The 9,311-nt window shown below is 26.8% G+C and overlaps 1 pseudogene; it reads left to right on the forward strand.

Annotated features, from left to right (window-relative positions):
- The first annotated feature begins 5,188 nt into the window (after window positions 1–5,188).
- Window positions 5,189–6,931, forward strand: LOC126306404 (NADH-ubiquinone oxidoreductase chain 5-like; annotated as a pseudogene).
- The last annotated feature ends 2,380 nt before the right edge of the window (window positions 6,932–9,311 follow it).

Consider the following 9,311-nt stretch of genomic DNA (forward strand, 5'->3'; position numbering starts at 1 on the left):
GTTCATTATTTTTTATTTTGATTTTATAAATATTTTAGGTTTTTTATGAAGATTATTAATTTAATTTTAAAATTTTTGTAATAATGATAGAATTAGTATATTTATTTGTATGAAATTTTTACCTTGTGAACTTATTATAAGGAACTAGGCAAAATTGATTTCCGCCTGTTTATCAAAAACATGTCCTCTTGTTTATATTTTGAGGTCTGGCCTGCTCACTGAGCGTATTTTTAAAGAGCCGCGGTATTTTGACCGTGCAAAGGTAGCATAATCATTAGTCTCTTAATTAGTGGCTGGAATGAATGGCTTGACGAGAAATCAACTGTCTCTTAATAAATTTTTGAATTTAACTTTTTGAGAGCTCATATCGACAAAGCAGATTGCGACCTCGATGTTGGATTAAGAAAAATTTTGGGTGCAGGAGCCCAATGATTAGGTCTGTTCGACCTTTAAATTCTTACATGATCTGAGTTCAGACCGGCGTGAGCCAGGTCGGTTTCTATCCTAAGATTGTTAATCCATATTAGTACGAAAGGACCACATGGTTAAAATATTTTTTGTTATATTGATTAATATTCATTTATTTACTATTTTGACAGATTAATGTGTTGAATTTAGAATTCATTTATGTAGATTTTTTCAACAAATAGTATTGATACTTTATGATTTATTTATATTTATTTTGAATTTTCTTTTATTGGTTATTTGTGTTTTAATTAGTGTTGCCTTTTTAACTTTATTAGAGCATAAGGTTTTAGGTTATATTCAGATTCGAAAGGGTCCAAATAAGGTAGGTTTTGTTGGAATTCCTCAGCCATTTAGAGATGCTATTAAGTTAATTTGTAAGGAGCAGCCAATTCCTATTATATCTAATTACCTACTTTATTATTTTTCCCCTGTTTTTAATTTAATGATTTCTTTAGCCGTTTGAGTAATTTTTCCTTATTTAACTTATATGTGTTCTTTTTCTTATGGATTTTTATTTTTTTTATGTTGTACTAGATTAGGTGTTTATATTGTTATAATTGCTGGTTGATCTTCTAATTCAAATTATTCATTATTAGGTTCTCTTCGTTCTGTTGCTCAAACAATTTCTTATGAAGTTAGTTAAGCTTTAATTTTATTATCTTTAATTATTTTAATTGGTAGTTTTAATATGTTTGATTTTATAAACTATCAGCTTTATTGTTGATTTATTATTATTTCTTTTCCTTTAGCTTTAGCTTGTTTTGCTTCTTGCTTAGCTGAAACTAATCGTACTCCTTTTGATTTTGCTGAAGGGGAATCTGAGTTAGTTTCAGGATTTAATATTGAGTATGGTGCGGGTGGTTTTACTTTAATTTTTTTAGCTGAATATACTAGAATTGTCTTCATAAGAATGTTATTGGCTTTAATTTTTTTGGGCGGTGATTTTTATTCTTTTATATTTTTTATTAAGCTTGCTATTATATCTTTTGGTTTTATTTGGGTTCGTGGAACATTACCACGGTTCCGTTATGATAAATTAATGTACTTAGCTTGAAAAAGTTTTTTACCTTTATCTTTGAATTTTTTTATTTTCTTTGTTGGTTTAAAGATTTTATTTATCTCATTTGTTTAGTGAAATTTTTTGAGAAAAGTTAATAGAAGAGTTAAACTTCTAATTTTATGTTTTCAAAACATATGCTTTTCCTAAGCTAATTAACTTTATTCCTTAATTAATTTATCTCATGCGTTTGCGACATGGACATTAATTAAGAAATATGTGAAGTAAATAATTGTTAAGATTTGACCTGTTATAATATAAGGTTCTTCAACAGGTCGTTTACCAATTCACGTTAGTAAGCATACAACAACTACTATAATTCAGAATAAAATTTGATTAATAGGGTAAAATTGAATGCCTCGGAATGGTGTTTTATTATAAAATGGTAAAATTATTAAGATTCTAATTGATAAAAATAATGCAATAACACCTCCTAACTTATTAGGGATAGATCGTAGAATTGCATATGCAAATAGGAAATATCATTCTGGTTGAATGTGAACTGGTGTTACTAATGGGTTGGCAGGTACAAAGTTATCTGGATCTCCTAATAGGTAAGGATTAATTAAACATAGTATAATTAATAATGATGTTATTATTACAAATGTAATAGAATCCTTAAAGGTAAAGTATGGATGGAATGGAATTTTTTCAATATCCCCATTTAGTCCAAGAGGATTATTAGATCCTGTTTGGTGAAGAAAAAATAAATGAATTGCTGCTATAGCAGCAATAATAAATGGTAATACAAAATGGAATGTGAAGAATCGATTTAATGTTGCATTATCAACAGCGAATCCTCCTCATACTCATTGGACTAAATCTGTTCCTAAGTATGGGATTGCTGATAATAAATTAGTAATTACTGTTGCACCTCAAAAAGTTATTTGGCCTCAGGGTAAGACATATCCTATAAATGCAGTTGCTATAACTAAAAATAAAATCACTGTACCAATTATTCAGGTATGTATATATATATAAGATCCATAGTAAATTCCCCATCCTACATGTAAGTAAATACAAATAAAAAATATAGATGCTCCATTTGCGTGTAAGGTTCAGATAATTCAACCATTATTTACGTCTCGGCAGATGTGTACTACACTACTGAATGCTATTTGAATATTTGATGTTTAATGTATAGCTAAAAATAGTCCAGTTACGATTTGAATTACCAAACATAACCCTAATAGGGATCCAAAATTTCATCAAAATGAAATATTTGTTGGGGCAGGTAAGTCAATTAAAGAGTTATTAATAATTTTAATTAAAGGATGTCTTAATCGTAAGGGTTTATTCATTAGTAATTATCTTATTTTACGAATAGGTCCCTGATTAATATTGGTGATTTTAACAACTGCTAGTAGTGCTAAAAATAAATAAATTATTATTATTATTGTAATAATGATTGTTGGTCTGTTATATAATTTTTCTAAAGATATTGTTATTTCTTGATAATTGATTGAATTATCAATATTTATAGTTTTGGTGTTTTTGAAAAAGTCTATAAATATAGATATATCTAGAATAATTAATATTAATATGATAAATACTCACATTATTAATGTAATAATTATAGTGATTGATTTAGGCTGAAATATTTCGTTTGATGCAATTCTTGTAATGTAAATAAATAATACTAGTATACCACCAAGAAATGTTAAAAATAAAATATATGATAATCAATATCTTTCTATTATTGTTCCTGTTATTAATCCAACTAGGAAGGTTTGAAGGATAATAAAAAGCATTATTGATATTGGGTGTCTTAATTTAATAAAATTAATATTTATTACATTTGATAATGATATAATTATTATTTTGATCATTTCAGGGGTTAGTTTATTTAAAATACCGGTTTTGGGGACCGATGATGGAAGCTTTTCCACCTCTGAAGTTTTAAAAGTGGGGGCTGGACTTATTTCCGGTTTACAAGACCGGCGTTTTTTTTAAACTATTAAAACTAATGTTTATATTCTCTATTTTTACTTCTTTATTGATTTATTTTGCTGGTGTTTATGTTTTTTCTTCTAAACGTAAACATTTATTAATGGTTCTTTTGAGTTTAGAATATATTGTTCTTTCTTTATTTATGTTAGTTATTGTTTTTCTTATTGAGTTTGATTATGATTTTTTTTTCCTGTTGTTTTTTTAGTTTTTTCTGTTTGTGAGGGTGCTTTAGGTCTTTCTATTTTAGTTTCAATAATTCGTTCTCATGGTAATGATTTTTTTAATTCTTTTGGTTTATCTTTATGTTAAAGTATTTATTTATAACTATTTTTTTGAACCCTCTTTGTTTATTAAATAATTGTTGATGGTTGGTTCATTCTTTAATGTTTCTGTCGGGTTTTGTTTTTATAATTTGTGTTTATTCATATGCTGATTTGAATATAATTAGATATTATTTTGGTATTGATTATTTTTCTTTTAGTTTAATTTTACTTAGTTTTTGGATTTGTTCTTTAATAATCACTGCTAGAGGTTCAGTTTATTTAAGTTCATATCATTCTAATTTTTTTGTTTTTATGGTTTTGATTTTAATAATTATGCTTTATTGTTCATTTGCTAGATTAAGTCTTCTTTCTTTTTATATTTTTTTTGAGGCTAGATTAGTTCCTACTTTACTTTTAATTTTGGGTTGGGGTTATCAACCTGAGCGTTTGCAGGCTGGTGTTTATTTAATTTTTTATACTTTGGTTGCTAGATTACCTTTATTATTAGTTTTATTTAAGGTTTATGATTTTTCTAATACTTTATATTTTCCTTTATTGGTTGATTTTGGTTCTTATTATTTTATGTTATATGTATTTATAATTTTGGCTTTTTTAGTTAAGATACCTATGTTTTTGGTTCATTTATGACTTCCTAAGGCTCATGTAGAGGCCCCTATTACAGGTAGAATAATTCTTGCTGGTGTTTTATTAAAGTTAGGTGGTTATGGTATTTTTCGTGTTATAAAGGTTATTTCTTATTTGGGTTTAAAGTTTAATTATTTTTGATTGTCTTTAGGTTTATCTGGGGGTGTTATTGTAAGATTTATTTGTTTTCGTCAGGTTGATTTAAAGTCTTTAATTGCATATTCTTCTGTTGCTCATATAAGAATGGTTATTGGTGGATTGATGACTATGAATTGATGAGGTTGTGTAGGTTCTCTTTCTCTAATGGTTGGTCATGGTTTATGTTCTTCTGGTTTATTTTGTTTATCTAATATTATTTATGAACGTTTAGGTAGACGAAGATTATTAATTAACAAGGGTATAATTAATTTGATGCCAAGAATGGCTTTATGATGATTTCTTTTAAGATCATCAAATATGGCTGCTCCTCCTTCTTTAAATTTGGTAGGTGAAATTAGATTATTAAATAGAATTATATCTTGATCTTCTTTTAGATTCTTTGCTTTGATTTTTTTATCTTTTTTTAGAGCTGTTTATACTTTGTATATATATTCTTATTCTCAGCATGGGAATTATTATTCTGGTGTTTATACTTGTTCTCTTGGTTATTTTCGTGAATATCATCTTTTACTTTTACATTGATTGCCTTTAAATATTCTCTGTTTAAAGGGTGAATATTTCTTTGTTTAGTTTGCTTAAGTATTTTAATTAAAAATATTGTTTTGTGGAATCAATGATATGAAGTTTTTCATCTTGGGCTGTGAATTTATTTTCTATTTGTTCTTTGAGTTTTTTTTCTTTGTTTATTTCGAGAACTATAATTTTTATTTTAGGTATTTATTATTTAATAATTGATTATAGAGTTTTTGTTGAGTGAGAGCTTTTCAATTTAAATGGTTCTATAGTTGTTATAACTTTAATTTTGGATTGAATATCTCTTATTTTTATATCTTTTGTTATATATATTTCTTCTTTGGTTATTTATTATAGAGAGGATTATATATCTGGTGAAAAGAATATAAATCGTTTTATTATTATTGTTTTAATATTTATTCTTTCTATAGGTTTTTTAATTATTAGTCCTAATTTAATTAGAATTTTATTAGGTTGAGATGGTTTAGGTTTAGTTTCTTATTGTTTAGTTATTTATTATCAAAATGTAAAATCTTATAGTGCTGGTATATTAACTGCACTTTCTAATCGTATTGGTGATGTTGCTATTTTAATTTCTATTGCATGAATGTTAAATTTTGGTGGTTGAAATTATATTTATTATTATGATTTTATTTCTAATTCTTTTGAAATAAAGCTCATTACTATATTAATTGTTTTAGCAGCTATAACTAAGAGAGCTCAGATTCCTTTCTCTTCATGACTTCCTGCTGCTATAGCAGCTCCTACTCCTGTTTCTGCTTTAGTTCATTCTTCTACTCTTGTTACTGCTGGTGTTTATTTATTAATTCGTTTTAGACCAATATTGGATACTTATAATTGTGGTTGATTTTTACTTTTAATTGGTTGTATAACTATATTTATGGCTGGATTGGGCGCTAATTTTGAGTTTGATTTAAAGAAGATTATTGCTCTTTCTACTTTAAGACAACTTGGTTTAATAATAAGAATTTTGGCTATAGGTTATCCAAAGCTTGCATTTTTTCATTTATTGGCTCATGCTTTATTTAAGGCATTATTATTTATATGTGCAGGTTCAATAATTCATAATTTGAAGGATTCTCAGGATATTCGTTTTTTAGGATCAATTGTTAATTTCATACCTTTAACTTCAGTTTGTTTTAATGTTTCTAGTTTATCTTTGTGTGGAATACCTTTTTTAGCGGGATTTTATTCAAAGGATTTAATTCTTGAGATGGTTTGTTTAAGATGAATTAATTGTTTAATTTTTTTTCTTTATTTTGTTTCTACTGGTTTAACTGCTTCTTATTCTTTTCGTTTGTTTTATTATTCAATATCTGGTGATAATAATTTTTATTCTAGATTTTCTTTTGATGATAAGGGTTATTATATTTCATTTGGAATAATTGGTCTATTGTTTGTTGCTGTTTTTGGTGGTAGTCTTTTATCTTGATTAATTTTTCCTATTCCTCATGTGATTGCTTTACCTTATTATTTAAAGTTTTTAACTATTACAGTTGTTATTTTAGGTGCTTATTTAGGTTATCTTATTTCTAATTTTGATTTTTCTCATAATTTATTTTCTTTAAGTATACTTTCTTTTGTTAGATTTGCTGGTTCTATATGATTTATACCTTTTCTTTCAACTAAGTTTATTAGATATATTCCTTTAAAAATAGGTTATTATTCATCTAAGTCATTTGATTATGGTTGAGGTGAATTACTTGGTGGTCAAGGTTTATATAGATTATTTATTTATTTAATTGGTTATATTCAAGGTTGATATGATTCTAATTTCAAGATTTATCTTTTAACTTTTATTTTTTGAATATTTATTTTGGTAATATTGTTTTTCGTTTACTTAAATAGCTTATAATTAGAGCGTGACACTGAAGATGTTAAGGAAGTATTTTTACTTTTAAGTATTTATAAATATAGATATATTATTTTTACAGTGAAAATGTAATGTTTTATTTAAACTATATAAATTTTAGAAATGTTAACGGAGTTTAACCGCTAATATAAAAAGTTAGCAGCTTTCATATTGGCTTTACATTTCCTTAATTGGAACTATTATAGTTCAATTATATTATTAACAGTAATACGCCTCTTTTTTGCTTCAATTAATAAGAATAAGGGTAGTACATACCAATCTTCCAGGTCGAAACTGACTGCAATATTTCGCTTCTTATTCTATTTAAGGTTGATTGATAATATCAATACTTTTTGAATGCAACCCAAATGTTATATTTAACTACAATCCTTTATTCTGCTCATTGTAATGCTCCTTGGTTTCATTCATGGTATAGTCCTCCTAATAGAACTAGAATAAAAAATATTGTTGATACTGTTCAGATTATAATGTCTGAAGTTTTAAAAATAATTACAATTGGTAGAATTAGTGCAATTTCTACATCAAAAATTAAAAAGATTACTGCGATTAGGAAGAATCGTATTGAGAATGGTATTCGTGCTGATCTTTTTGGATCAAACCCACATTCAAATGGTGATCTTTTTTCTCGATCATTAATTAATTTTTTTTATAGTGTTGTTGCCAGGATTATAACAATTATTGGAATCATAAATCTAATGAAAACTCTTGTTGATAGAATTAGAATTGTTTTTCTTGATTTATATCAAGCTTTCTGATTGGAAGTCAAATGTACTATTTATACTAGAAAAACAATTATCTACCTCATCAATAAATAGAGATATATAAGAATAATCATACTACGTCTACGAAGTGTCAGTATCATGCTGCTGCTTCAAATCCAAAGTGATGTCTTGGTGAAAATTGATTTATTGAGTGTCGAAGTAGACATGTTGATAAAAAGATTGTTCCAATAATTACGTGTAAACCATGGAATCCTGTTGCAACAAAGAATGTTGATCCATAAACTGCATCTGCAATGCTAAAAGGTGCTTCTCAATATTCATATGCTTGAAGTATTGTAAAGTATAGTCCTAATAACACTGTGAAGAATAATCCTTGTAGTGCTTGAGTATGATTAGATTCCATTAAACTATGATGTGCTCATGTTACTGTTACTCCTGATGCTAAAAGAATAGCTGTATAGAGTAATGGAATTTGTATAGGGTTAAAGGGTTGAATTCCTATTGGAGGTCATAGTATTCCTAGTTCAATTGTTGGTGCTAATCTTCTTCTAAAGAATGCTCAAAAAAAAGAAACGAAAAATAATACCTCTGATGCAATAAATAAAATTATTCCTCATCGTAATCCAATTGATACAAATCCTGTATGTAATCCTTGATATGTTCCTTCTCGTACTACATCTCGTCATCATTGAATTATAGTTAGTAGGGTAATTCCAAATCCAATTATGAATAAGTTAATATTAAATAGGTGGAATCATTTTGCTAGTCCTGATACTAGGACTATTGCTCCAATTGCTCCTGTTAATGGTCAAGGTCTATAGTCTACTAAGTGGAATGGGTGGTTTGAGTGAGTTGTTAACATAGGTTTAATATACTTCTCTAGAATATAGAGTTCTTAGAATTGAGAAAACATAGGCTTGAATTATTGCTACTGCTGATTCTAGAATTAATAGAAGTATTTGTCCAATAATTAGTAATGAGATTAAGTTTATTGCTATAGATGGTCCTGTGTTTCCTAATAAGGTTAATAATAAGTGTCCTGCAATTATATTTGCTGCCAACCGTACTGCTAATGTACCTGGTCGAATAACATTACTAATTGTTTCAATTAGTACTATAAATGATATTAATACAGGCGGTGTACCTTGTGGTACAAGGTGTGTAAATATATGATTAGTATGGTTAATTCATCCAAATAATATAAATGTTAGCCATATAGGTAGGGCAATTGCAAATGTTAATGCTAAATGTCTTGTTCTAGTAAAAATATAAGGGAATAATCCTATGAAATTGTTAAATAATATTATAATAAAAGTTGAGATGAAAATGAATGTTGTTCCATTAAATGATTTTGGTCCAAGAAGTGTTTTAAATTCATTATGTAAGGTTAAATTTAGTTTATTTCAGATAATGTTAATTCGTGATGGTGTAAGTCAAAATAGTGATGGGATTAATAATAGTCCTAGAAATGTTCTAGTTCAATTTAATGATAAATTAAAGATGTTAGTTGATGGGTCAAATGTTGAGAATAGATTTGTTATCATTTTCAATTTAAGTTTTTTATTTCAATTGTTCCTTTTTCTGCTCTTTTAATATGGTTAGGTTTAAATGAGAAGAAGTTTATTTGATTAAACAAGATT

This window comes from Schistocerca gregaria, unplaced genomic scaffold, assembly GCF_023897955.1.
Source record: "Schistocerca gregaria isolate iqSchGreg1 unplaced genomic scaffold, iqSchGreg1.2 ptg000333l, whole genome shotgun sequence".
In the NCBI taxonomy this organism is placed as follows: Eukaryota; Metazoa; Arthropoda; class Insecta; order Orthoptera; family Acrididae; genus Schistocerca; species Schistocerca gregaria.